This window comes from Arachis hypogaea, chromosome 3 (genome assembly GCF_003086295.3).
Source record: "Arachis hypogaea cultivar Tifrunner chromosome 3, arahy.Tifrunner.gnm2.J5K5, whole genome shotgun sequence".
NCBI lineage: Eukaryota > Viridiplantae > Streptophyta > Magnoliopsida > Fabales > Fabaceae > Arachis > Arachis hypogaea.
The window spans coordinates 62,424,239-62,438,706 of record NC_092038.1 but is presented as its reverse complement, the minus strand read 5'-3'; positions in this window follow the sequence as shown (position 1 = coordinate 62,438,706).

Here is a 14,468-nt window from a genome sequence, read left to right as displayed (position 1 = left end):
TATGATTGAAAAGATATGATTTGAAAAAGATTTAATTTTGAAAAATTATGAAAACTTGAAAAAAAAATTGAATTAAAAACAAAATCTTCCCTCTTGTGCCATCCTGGCGTTAAACGCCCAGAATGGTATCCATTCTGGCGTTTAACGCCCAAAATGCTACCTTTTTGGGCGTTAAACGCCCAGCCAGGCACCCTGGCTGGCGTTTAAACGCCAGTTTTCCTTCCTCACTGGGCATTTTGAATGCCCAGCTTTTTCTGTGTGATTCCTCTGCTGTATGTTCTGAATCTTCAATTCTCTGTATTATTGACTTGAAAAGACACAAATTAAAATTTTTTTGGATTTTTAATAATGAGGAATAATCAAAATGAAACTAAGATCAAATAAACAATGCATGCAAGACACCAAACTTAGAAGTTTGTATACTACTGACACTAACAAGCTGAGAACGCATATGAGAAACAACAAAACACTCAAGACAAGAGAATTTAAAGATCAGATCAAGTAAATCATCAAGAACAACTTGAAGATCAATGAAGACACATGACTGAATTCGAAAAATGCAAGAAGAATAGAAACATGCAATTTACACCAAACTTAAAATGAGACACTAGACTCAACAAGAAACATAAAATATTTTTGGTTTTTATGATTTTGTAATTTTTTTGGATTTTATTGAAAATTGAGGGAAAAGAAAATGAGGATATCAAAATTCTTAATGAGAATTCCAGAAATCATGCAATGTTAGTCTAAAGCTTTAGTCTAAAGAAATTAGACATGGCTAGCCAAGCTTCAGCAGGACATTACATTCAAGAGCTAAATTGATGAAAATCAATCAGCTTTGGTGATGATAAGAACATCACCTTGAAACTCTAGAATTCATTCTTAAAAATTCTGAAGAAAAATACCTAATCTAAGCAACAAGATGAACCGTCAGTTGTCCAAACTCAAACAATCCCCGACAACGGCGCCAAAAACTTGGTGTTGTTGCCGGATCAAAACTTGGCACTGTTATTGCAAGGAACAAATGCGAAATTGTAGTTAGGACATTTAATTCCCCGGCAACGGCGCCAAAAACTTGGTGCACGAAATTGTGATCATCAATGGCGCCATCAACATGGTACATTCAATTGCAATCTCAACTCTTTATCACAACTTCGCACAACTAACCAGCAAGTGCACTGGGTCGTCCAAGTAATAAACCTTACACGAGTAAGGGTCGATCCCTCGGGGATTGTTGGTATGAAGCAAGCTATGGTCATCTTGCAAATCTCAGTCAGGCAGATTCAAATGGTTATGGATGATTTATGAATAAAGCATAAAATAAAGATAGAGATACTTATGCAATTCATTGGTGAGAATTTCAGATAAGCATATGGAGATGCTTTGTCCCTTCCGTCTCTCTGCTTTCCTACTGTCTTCATCCAATCCTTCTTACTCCTTTCCATGGCAAGCTGTATGTTGGGCATCACCATTGTCAATGGCTACAGTCCCGTCCTCTCAGTGAAAATGTTCAACGCGCTCTGTCACAGCACGGCTAATTATCTGTCGGTTCTCAATCAGGTTGGAATAGAATCCAGTGATTCTTTTGCGCCTGTCACTAACGCCCAGCCTTCAGGAGTTTGAAGCTCGTCACAGTCATTCAATCCTTGAATCCTACTCAGAATACCACAGACAAGGTTTAGACCTTCCGGATTCTCTTGAATGCCGCCATCAATTCTAGCTTATGCCACGAAGATTCTGATTAAGGAATCCAAGAGATAAACATTCAAGCCTTGTTTGCTAGTAGAACGGACGTGGTTGTCAGTCACGTGTTCATAAGTGAGAATGATGATGAGCGTCACATAATCATCACATTCATCATGTTCTTGGGTGCGAATGAATATCTTAGAACAAGAATGAGCTGAATTGAATAGAAGAACAATAGTAATTGCATTAATACTCGAGGTACAGCAGAGCTCCACACCTTAATCTATGGTGTGTAGAAACTCCACCGTTGAAAATACATAAGAACAAGGTCTAGGCATGGCCGAATGGCCAGCCTCCCAAAGAGGGTTCAATCACAAAAACATGATCGAAAGATGTCAAATATAATAGCAAAAGGTCCTATTTCTAGAGAACTAGTAGCTTAGGGTTTACAAAGATGAGTAAATGACATAAAAATCCACTTCCGGGCCCATTTGGTGTGTGCTTGGGCTGAGCATTGAAGCTTTCATGCGTAGAGACTTTTCTTGGAGTTAAACGCCAGATTTTGTGCCAGTTTGGGCGTTTAACTCCCATTCTTGTGCCAGTTCCGGCGTTTTACGCCAGAATTCTTGAGCTGACTTGGAACGCCTGTTTGGGCCATCAAATCTCAGACAAAATATAAACTATTATACATTTCTGGAAAGCCCATGATGTCTACCTTCCAACGAATTTGAGAGCGTGCCAATTGGGTTTCTGTAGCTCTAGAAAATCTACTTCGGGTGCAGGGAGGTCAGAATCCAACAGCATCTGCAGTCCTTTTCAGCCTCTGAATCAGATTTTTGCTCAGGTCCTTCAATTTCAGCCAGAAAATACCTGAAATCACAGAAAAACACAAAACTCATAGTAAAGTCCAGAAAAGTGAATTTTAACTAAAAACTAATAAAAATATAATATAAACTAACTAAAACATACTAAAAACATACTAAAACCAATGTCAAAAAGCGTATAAATTATCCGCTCATCATACACGAGATCTTTTCTGAAAGTACGGATTTCTCCGGAAGATCAGTAAGGGGAGAACCTATGATATATCATCAAGTATCTCAATCCTCATTGTCATTATGTCATATTTAAGCTAGAAATCTTTTGAGGCAAGCTCGATAATGCAATGATGAAGAACCTAGTTTTTGAACCGTATCGGTCAGGAGTTTTGATTCGGTTTTTCATAAATAGTCTCAGTTTGACAAACCAGACTCAATTCATGAGAGAAGAGAGATAATATGATGAGATCATCATTATATGAGTATTAGAAGCTTCTTGAATGATATTATAAGGTTACCTGGTCAGTTTTAGTTAAAAACAAAAAATCGGTTTAACCGGGTTCACAGTTTATTGGTGCAGCTTAGCACCAGCACTCTCTGATGACTTTAGCAATGCTAAGGCCTCATTATACATGTTTTACTCTCATAGTAAATATTTTACTAGTGTCATTTATGCTAGTAGCTCATAAAATAATTTTTAGAGATGTTTTTACTAGTGTTCCGATACATCTAGTTTTAGTAGTTATACACCTGAGATATTTTAATATTATTTTAATACACCTCCAAGCCAACCAATCACAACTCACCCTACACCCCAAAAACCCCCAAGGCTGGCTCATTTTTACAACTCAGAGTTTTAAGTGAAGCTCAGATTCTAATTAGATGAGCGGGGCTAGTAGCTTTTTGCTTCGAACAGTTTTGGCATCTCAATTTATCCTTTGAAGCTCATAATGATTGGCATCTATAGGGACTCAAAATTCAGATAGTGTTATTGATTCTCCTAGTTTAATATGTTTATTCTTGAACACCACTACTTTATGAGTCTTGGTTGTGACCCCAAGCATTTTGTTTTCCAGTAATACTACAGGATACATAAATGCCACAGACACATAACTGGGTGAACCTTTCAGATTGTGACTCAGCTTTGCTAGAGTCCCCATTTAGGGGTGCCCAGAGTTCTTAGGCACAGTCTTTTGCTTTGGATCACGACTTTAACCACTCAGTCTCAAGCGTTTCACTTGGACCTTCATGACACAAGCACATGGATAGGGACAACTTGATTTAGCCGCTTAGGCCAGGATTTTACTCCTTTGGGCCCTCCTATCCATTAATGCTCAAAGCCTTAGATCCTTTCTACCCATGCCTTTTGGTTCAAAGGGCTATTGGCTTTTTCAGCTTGCTTTTTCTTTGTTTTTTTTTGTTTTTTTAAGCTTTGTATTTTTCACTGCTTTTTCTTGTTTCAAGAATCAATTTTATGATTTTTCAGATTATCAATAACATTTCTCTTTCTTTTCATCATTCTTTCAAGAGCCAACAATTTTAACATTCATAAACTTCACTATCAAAAAATATGCACTATTTAAGCATTCATTCAGAAGACAAAAAGTGTTGCCACCACATAAAAATAATTAGAATTCTTCTTATTGAAAACTTGAAATAATTGCCTCCTTATTCTAAAGAAAATCTACTATTTTATTCATATTTAGTGATGATGAGAGGAATAAATTATAGCTTACTTGGAGATAATAAAAATAAAAATAAAAATAAAAATAAAGATCCTAATTACTAATACTCATGTAATTCTTAAATAGGATTCTAATAATAAAAGTTATCACAGGTTTAAGATTAGGACTCAACAACTTTTATCTTGGGAGATGGATGCTCCTTCAATCTGTGGGATGTCTGGTCCGTCAAGAAAGAGCTTTTGGTGCTTCAGCTCCTGTAGCTCACGCCCTTGCTTTTCTTATTCCTTAAGCAGCTTGCAGAGCATGCTATTTTGATTTTGCTGTTCTTCCTTGACTTGATCCATAGCTTCTTGCAGCTTGGTGGCAGATGCTTCTAGGTGGGTCCAATAGTCAATTTGAGGGATTTTTGGGAGGAACTCATGTGCCCTCCTCTTGATGGATTTGTCGTGTACTTGTTGTCCCTCCATTGACTATTTAGTGATTGGATGCTCGACTGAGATGAACTTATCCACTCCCATCTTTACCTCAGCATCTTTACATAGCAGAGAGATTAAGCTTGGGTAAGCCAATTTGGCTTCAGTGGAGTTCTTATTTGCAATTGTGTAAATCTCACAAGAAATCAGATGATGAATCTCCACTTCGTTTCCCAGCATAATGCAATGAATCATCACTGCTCTTTTGACAGTAACCTCAGAGCGATTGCTAGTGGGCAGTATAGAATGCCCAATGAAGTGCAACCAGCCTCTAACGACTGGTTTGAGATCTCATCTCTTGAGTTGGTTTGGGACACCTTTTGAGTTGGTTATCCACTTAGTTCCAGGGAGGCATATATCCTCTAGAACTTGGTCCAAGCGCTTATCTACTCTTACCATTCTCCTATTAAAGGATTCTGGATCATCTTGTAGTTGAGGCAGCTTGAAGACCACTCTTATTTTGTCAAGGTGGAAGTAAATAGTCTTCCCTCTGACCATAGTTTGAAATGTATGGAAGGCAGTTCCCGTCATTCTCTGCTTATCTGTTAACCACAGATTTGAGTAGAATTCCTGGACCATGTTTCTTCCCACCTTTGTCTCAGAATTAGCTAGGATTTCCCATCCTCTGTTTCGAATCTATTCTTGGACCTCCGGATATTTGTCTTCTTTCAGATCGAACATAACTTCTGGGATCACTGACCTCAAACCCATTATTTTGTGGTAATGGTCTGCATGTTCTTTGGTTAAGAACCTCTCTTGATTCCAAAGTGGTTTTGGATTATTCTCTTTCTTGCCTCTAAGAGTGGTTTATTTTCCTTTAGGAGCCATGATCTTGGTGAGTTTTTGCTCAGTGATCACGGAAAAACACACCAAACTTAGAGGTTTGCTTGTCCTCAAGCCAAAGAAAGGAAAGGAGAGGAATAGAGGGGGAGACAGATTCGAATGGTGGATTGAGGGGAATGGCCGAACGTGTATTTAAAAGCGAGGGGTGGGTTTTGAAAATTTTGAAAAAGATATGATAGAAAGATATGATTTGGAAAAGATGAATCATCATATGAAAAAGATGAGATTTTAAAATTCAAAAGATATAGAAAAGATATAAAGAAGTTAAATCTAAATTTTTGTTGATGCATCTAAGAATCAAAAGATGATATAATGAGTTGGAAAAGATTTGGAAAAAAATTGAAAAGATCAATGCGTTTTTGAAAAAGATTTGAAATAGATTTTGAAAGAAAATTAAAAAAAATCTAGAAGATTATTAAATTTTTGAAAAGTGAATTTGAGAGATGAAAATTTGTGACATGTTTATGGAGAAAATTATGAATTAAAACATGAAAATTTAAAAAAAAATTGAAGTGGAAACAAAATCACCTCCCCCTGTCCTTTCTGGTGTTAAACACCTAGAATGGTATCCATTCTGGCGTTTAACGCCCAATTGTTGGCCATTTGGGTGTTTAACGCTAGCCAGGGTACCTGGCTGGGCGTTAAACGCCAGAAAACTTTTATCACTAGGCGTTTTTCTAAATGCTCAGGATGCTGCAATTCTAGTGCTAAACGCCCAGAATGGTGCCCATTCTGGCATTTAACGCCCAGAAAGGTATCTTTACTGGCGTTAAACACCCAGAATGATACCCAGTCTAGCTTTTAACGCCCAAAATACCTCTTTCTGGTGTTTTTGAGCCAGCGAGCTCTTTTTCTCTGCTTTGTGCTCTGAATCCTTCTGTAACTTTGTGAACTTCTGCATTTAGACAATCAACCTTAAAGATAATTTATATTAAACTCCTATAATTATTATTTAAATAACAAGAACCTTTGCTAATGACTGGGTTGCCTCCCAGCAAACGCTTCTTTATTGTCTTTAGCTGGACTTTTACTGAGCTTTAGTCTAGTCTCAGTTTTGAGCATTCTTGCTCAACATTGCTTTCAAGATAATGTTTGACTCTCTTTCCATTAACAATGAACTTTTTGTCATAGTCAACATCCTGAAGCTCTACATATCCATATGGTTACATACTTGTGATCACATATGGTCCCCTCCACCGGAATTTTAATTTCCCGGGGAACAATCTCAGCCTAGAGTTAAGCAGCAGAACCTTCTGTCCTGGCTCAAAGACTCTGGATGACAGTTTCTTGTCATGCCACCTTTTTGCTTTTTCTTTGTAAATTTTTGCATTTTTGAAAGCATTGAGTCTGAATTTCTCTAGCTCATTCAACTGGAGAAATCTTTTCTCTCCAGCTAACTTGGCATCAAGGTTTAAGAATCTGGTTGCCCAGTAGGCCTTGTGTTCCAGTTTCACTGGCAGGTGACAGGCTTTTCCATACACAAGCTGGTATGGAGAGGTCCCTATAGTAGTTTTGAATGCAGTTCTGTATGCCCATAGAGCATCATCCGGACTCATTGCCCAATCCTTTCTACGGGTGCTTACCGTCTGTTATAGGATTCGTTTTAGTTCTCTATTTGAGACTTCAGCCTGCTCATTTGTCTGTGGATGATATGGAGTTGCCACTTTGTGGTTAATTCTATATCGGATCAGAGCAGAGTCAAGCTGTTTATTGCAGAAATAAGTTTCTCCATCACTGATTAGTATTCTCGGGACACCAAATTTGCTAAAGATATGCTTCTAGAGGAACTTCATCACTGTCTTAATATCATTAGTGGGTGTGGCAATTGCCTCTACCCATTTGGATACATAATCTACTGCCACCAGAATGTAAGTGTTTGAGTATGATGGTGGGAAAGGCCCTATGAAGTCAATACCCCACACATCAAACAACTCAATCTCTAAGATCCCATGTTGAGGCATGGCATAACCGTGAGGCAGATTACCAGCTCTTTCCCAACTGTCATAGCTACGTACAAACTCTCGGGAGTCTCTATAGAGAGTAGACCAGTAGAAGCCACATTGGAGGACTCTTGTGGCTGTCCGCTCACTTCTGAAATGTCCTCCATATTGTGATCCATGGCAATTCCATAGGATCTTCTGTACCTCTTCTCTGGGCTCACACCTACGGATCATTCTGTCTACACATCTCTTAAAGTGATATGGTTCATCCCACAAGTAGTACTTAGCATCAGTAACTAATATTTTTGTTTGCTGCCTGCTGTACTCTTTGGGTATGAATCTTACCGCTTTATAGTTTGCAATGTCTGCAAACCACGGTACTTTCTGAAAGATAAAGAGTTGCTCATCTCGGAAGGTTTCAGAGATCTTAGTAGAGGGGTGGGACACCCCTTCTACTGGTTCTATTCGGGACAGGTGATCTACTACTTGATTCTTTGTCTCTTTTCTGTCTCTTATTTCTATATCAAACTCTTGCATAAGCAACACCCATCTTATGAGCCTGGGTTTTGAATCCTGTTTTGTGAGTAGATATTTAAGAGTAGCATGGTCAGTATACACAATCACTTTTGATCCTACTAAATAGGATATAAACTTGTCAATGGCATAAACTACTGCAAGCAGCTCTTTTTCTGTGGTTGTGTAATTTTTTTGTGCGTCATTCAAAACATGGCTGGCATAGTAAATGACGTGCAAAAGCTTGTTATGCCATTGTGCTAATACTGCACCAATAGCTTGGTCACTGGCATCACACATTAATTCGAATGGTAATGTCCAGTCTGGTGCAGAAATGACAGGTAATGTAACCAACTTAGCCTTTAGAGTCTCAAAGGCCTACAAACACTTTGTGTCAAAGACAAATGGTGTATCAGCAGCTAGCAGATTATTCAGAGGTTTTGCAATTTTTGAAAAATCCTTTATAAACCTCCTGTAAAATCCTGCATGTCTCAGAAAGCTTCTGATTGCCTTAACATTGGCAGGTGGTGGTAATTTTTCAATTACCTCCACTTTAGCCTGATCCAATTCTATCCCCTTGTTCAAAATTTTGTGCCCAAGGACAATTTCTTCAGTCACCATGAAGTGACACTTCTCCTAATTTAAAACCAGGTTCGTCTCTTGGCACCTTTTTAGAACAAGTGCTAGATGGTTAATGCAGGAGCTAAATGAGTCTCCAAATACTGAGAAGTCATCCATGAGACTTTCAAAAATTTCTCTACCATATCAGAGAAGATAGAGAGCATGCACCTCTGAAAGGTTGCAGGTGCATTGCACAGACCAAAAGGCATCCTTCTGTAGGCAAATACTTCAAATGGACATGTGAATGTTATTTTTTCTTGGTCCTGTGGATCTACTGCAATTTGGTTGTAACCTGAATAGTCATCCAAAAAGCAATAGTAATCATGACCAGTTAGTCTCTCTAGCATTTGGTCTATGAATGGTAAAGGAAAATGATCATTTCTAGTGGCTGTATTGAGCCTTCTATAGTCAATACACATGCGCCACCATGTAACTGTTCTTGTAGGAACTAGTTCATTCTTTTTATTATGAACCACTGTCATGCCTTCCTTCTTGGGGATAACTTGGATAGGGCTCACCAAGGGCTATCAGAAATAGGATAAATGATCCCATCCTCTAGTAATTTAGTGACCTCTATCTGCACCACCTCCTTCATGGCTGGATTCAGCCGCCGCTATGGTTGAACCACTGGCTTGGCATCATCGTCCAATAGGATCTTGTGCATACATCTGGATGGGCTAATGCCCTTAAGATCACTTATGGACCACCCAAGAGCTGTCTTGTGTGTCCTTAGCACATGAATTAGTGCTTCCTCTTCCTGTGGATCTAAAGCAAAGCTTATGATCGTTGGAAAAGTGTCATCTTCTCCCAGAAATATATATTTCAATGATGGTGGTAGTGGTTTGAGCTCGGGTTTAGGAGGCTTCTCCTCCTTATGAGGAGTTATCAGAGGTTCTTCTGTTTTCTCTGATTCCTCCAGATTGAGCTGAACATCTTTAAAGATGTCCTCTAGCTCTTTTTCGAGACTCTCGGTCATATTGACTTCTTCCACCAGGGAGTCAATAATATCAACCCTCATGCAGTCTTTTGATGTGTCTGGATGCTATATAGCTCTTACAACATTCAAGTTAAACTCATCCTCATTGACTCTCAGGGTCATCTCCCCTTTTTTGACATCAATGAGGGTTCGTCCAGTTTCTAGGAAAGGTCTTCCTAGAATGAGAGTTGCACTCTTGTGCTCTTCCATTTTTAGCACTACAAAGTCAGTGGGAAAGGCGAATGGCCCAACCTTGACAATCATGTCCTAAATCACACCTGATGGCATTTTAATAGAGCCATCAGTAAGTTGGAGACATATCCGGGTTAGTTTGATTTCTTCAGTCAAACCAAGCTTTCTGATAGTGGATGCAGGTATCAGGTTGATACTTGCCCCTAGATCACATAGAGCTGTCTTGGTACAAGCACCCTCTAATGTGCATGGTGTCATAAAGCTTCTGGGGTCTTTAAGCTTTTCTGGTAAGCTTTTCAGAATAACTACACTGCATTCTTCAGTGAGGAGAACTTTTTCAGTTTCTCTCCAATCCTTCTTATGACTTAAGATCTCTTTCATGAACTTAGCAAAAGAGGGTATTTGCTCAAGTGCCTCTGCAAACAGGATCTTCATTTCAAGAGTCCTGAGATAGTCTGCAAAGCGGGCAAATTATTTATCCTGTTTCGCTTGGCGGAGTTTCTGAGGATAAGGCATCTTGGCTTTGTATTCTTCAACCTTAGTTGTTGCAGGTTTATTTCCTACAGAGGTGGTTGGAAAAGCCTTTTTAGGGGGGCTACTATCAGCACTTGCAGGTGTCTGAACCCTCATTGGCATTTGAACGCCATGATTAGGTGTTGGATGGGCGTTTAACGCCAATTTTCCACCCTTTTCTGGCATTTGAACGCCAGAACTGGTCATCGCTGGGGCGTTCAACGCCAGTTTTTCACCCTTTTCTGGTGTTTGAACGCTAGGAATGGGCATCCACTGGGCGTTTAACGCCAATTTTTCACCCTTTTCTGGCGTTTGAATGCCAAAATTATTCCTCTCAGGGGCTCTTACTGTCCTCAGAGGGATTTTGGACAGTGGTTTGCTCATCCTCTGTTGGTTGTTCATCCCTTGACTTTTTGTTGCCTTGAATTAAGACATTTAATGTCTTCCCACTCCTTAATTGAACAGCTTGGCATTCTTCTGTTATTTGTCTGGATAACTGTTGTTTTGTTTGATTCAATTGTTTCTCCAAACTTTGGTTAGCATCCTTGGTTTCTTGTAGCATTGCCTTAAATTCTGCTAGCTGTTTTGTTAGATAACATAATTGCTGATTGAATTCAGCAGCTTGTTCTGGAGGACTAAGTTCAGTGGATACTGCTTGAGCTTCTTCTTTCATGGAGGACTCACTACTTAAGTACAGATGCTGATTTCTAGCAACTGTATCTATAAGCTCTTGAGCTTCTTCAATTTTTTTTCTCATGTGTATAGATCCACCAGCTGAGTGGTCTAGAGATATTTGGGATTTTTCTATAAGCCGATAGTAAAAGATGTTTAACTGCACCCACTCTGAAAACATTTCAGAGGGGCATTTCCTTAGCATCTCTCTGTACCTCTCCCACGCATCATAAAGAGATTTATGATCCTCTTGGTTAAAACCTTGGATGTCCAGCCTTAGCTATGTCATCCTTTTTGGAGGGAAATATTGATTCAGGAATTTGTCTGATAACTGTTTCCATGTTCTTATGCTGGCTTTGAGTTGGTTATTTAACCACCTCTTAGCTTGGTCTTTTACAGCAAATGGGAACAGCAATAATCTGTAGAAATCCTGATCCACTTCCTTATCATGTACTGTGTTGGCAATTTGTAAGAATTGTGCCAGAAACTCAGTAGGCTCTTCCTGTGAAAGACCAGAATACTAGCAGTTTTGCTGCACCATGATAATGAGCTGAGGATTTAGCTCAAAAGTGTTAGCTCTTATGGGGGATATACAGATACTACTCCCACATAAAGCAGTAGTGGGATTAGCATATGACCCCAGAGTCTTTCTGGACTGTTCATTTCCACTTAAGTCCATAATGGTGAAAGGGAGATGATGTGGATTGGAGATAGAAATATTATATTTATTATAAAAAAAAATTTTGAAAACCGAAAATAAGAGAAGATAAAATAAAATAAAATAAAATAAATGAAAGATTTTGGGTGAGGATTTTCGAAAAATGAAGAGAGAGAAAGTGGTTCGGAAGTTTTGAAAAAGTTATGATTTTAAAAATTTTGACCAAGTCAACACAAGGGATTCGAAATTTTATGAGGACTTAAAGGGAAAGATATTTTTTAATTTTGAATTTAATGTGGAGAGAGAAAAACAACAAAGTGACACCAAACTTGAAATTTTTAGATTAAAACAATAGAAACAAACAAGAAAATTTTGAATGTTAAGATGAACACCAAGAACACTTTTTGAAAATTTTTAAGAAAATAAGAACACAAAGGACACCAAACTTAAAAATTTTTATACTTGGAACACTAATAATTCGAAAATGTATAAGATAATAAGCAACAAAAGACACCAAACTTAGAATTTTTAGAAAACCAAACACAATTTTTTCGAAAATTAAAAGGAAAAACACAAATAGGACACCAAATTTAAAACATGAAACTAAACTCAAACAAAAGACTCAAATTTAGTGACTCTAAACCAACAAAAATAAGTTATTCCTAATCTAAGCAATAAGATGAACCGTCAGTTGTCCAAATTTGAACAATCCCTGACAACGGCACAAAAAACTTGGTGCACAAAATTACAATCACACTTTTGCAATTCCACACAACTAACGAGCAAGTGCACTGGGTCATCCAAGTAATACCTTACGTGAGTAAGGGTCGATCTCATGGAGATTGTCGGCTTGAAGCAATCTATAGTTATCTTGTAAACCTTAGTCAGGAGATTAATAATGAAAAGAGTTTTGTTTGTAAAAAGTAAGAGAACATGAAATGAATAATACTTGTTATGCAGTAATGGAGAACAGGTTGAGGTTTTGGAGATGCTCTGCCTTCTGAATCTATGCTTTCCTACTGTTGTCTTCTTCACGCACGCAAGGCTCCTTCCATGGCAAGCTATATGTTGGTGGATCACCATTGTCAATGGCTACCATCCATCCTCTCAGTGAAACTGGTCCAATTACAGATTCTGTAGGGCTAATCATCTGTCGCTTCTCACTCGTGCTGGAATAGGATCCATTGATCCTTTTCCACACTGTCATTGCACCCAACATTTGTGAGTTTGAAGCTCGTCACAGTCACCCATTCCCAGATCCTACTCAGAATACCACAGACAAGGTTTAGACTTTCCGGATCTCAAGAATACTGCCAATTGATTCTAGCTTACACCACGAAGACTCTGGTTACACGGATTTGAACACTCTGTTGTCAGGAAAGGCAATCAAACTCGTGAACCAGGAATCCAAGAGATACACACTCAATCTAAGGTGGAACGGGAGTGGTTGTCAAGCACGCGTTCATAATTTGAGAATGGTGATGAGTGTCACGGATCATCACATTCATCATGTTGAAGTGCAAATGAATATCTTAGAATAGAAACAAGCGTGATTGAATAGAAAACAGAAATAATTACATTAATCCATCGAGACACAGCAGAGCTTCTCACCCCCAACCATGGGGTTTAGAGACTCATGCCGTAGAACATACAAATTCAGATGTAAAATGTCATGAGGTACAAAATGAATCTCTAAAAGTAGTTTTTATACTCAACTAGTAACTTTGGTTTACAGAAAATGAGTAAACTAAGATAGATAGTGCAGAAATCCACTTTCGGGGCCCACTTGGTGTGTGTTTGGACTGAGCATTGAAGCTTTCACGTGCATAGGCTATTCCTGGAGTTAAACGCCAGCTTTGGTGCCAGTTTGGGCGTTTAACTCCAACTTTTATGCCAGTTCTGCCGTTTAACGCCAGAAAAGGGTAAGAAACTGGCATTTAAACGCCAGTTTGCGCTATCAAATCTCGGGCAAAGTATGGACTATTATACATTTATGGAAAGCCTAAGATGTCTACTTTCCAAAACAATTGAGAGCGCGCCAATTGGGCTTCTGTAGCTCCAGAAAATCCATTTCACGTGTAGGAGGGTCAGAATCCAACAGCATCTGCAGTCCTTTTTCAGCCTCTGAATCAGATTTTTGCTCAGGTCCCTCAATTTCAGCCAGGAAATACCTGAAATCACAGAAAAATACATAAACTCATAGTAAAGTCTAGAAATGTGATTTTCGCATAAAACTAATAAAAATATACTAAAAATAACTAAAGCACACTAAAAACTACATGAAAATACCCCAAAAAGCGTATAAAATATCCGCTCATCAATATCTCCTTTCAGCTAACATATGGCCTAGAGGCCGTCATCTCGGTAGAAGTCAGCAATCTCAGCCCACGGAGGACTGTGGGAGGAAATGACGAAGAAGCATAGCGAGACCTCGCAGATGAGGTCAGGAGCATAGCACACCTATGAGAGCTAGCCCTAAAACAGAGAGTAAGCCTAGGGTAGAATCACAGCTTCGTACAGCGGGACTTCAGACCAACTGACCTCATCTTACGACAAAAAAAAATTAGTTTCCCCACTCCTGGAGAAGGGAATTTCACACCCAACTGGCAGGGCCACTATTGAATCAAGACATTAATCGAAAAAGGAGCCTACAAGCTCGAACGGTTAGACGGGACCGAGCTTCCGAGATCCTGAAATACCACTGATAAACCCCAATTTTAGGGTTTATCTTGTATCGATTTCAGGGGTTTTATCGACGATTCCATACGCTTTTCATATGAAAATACACGGTTTTGTGTTTCTCCCCTAGTTTTTGCCTTATGGATGAAAGCATGCCTATTTTGCACTAAACTAGATACATTTCTATTCTCCTATTTGA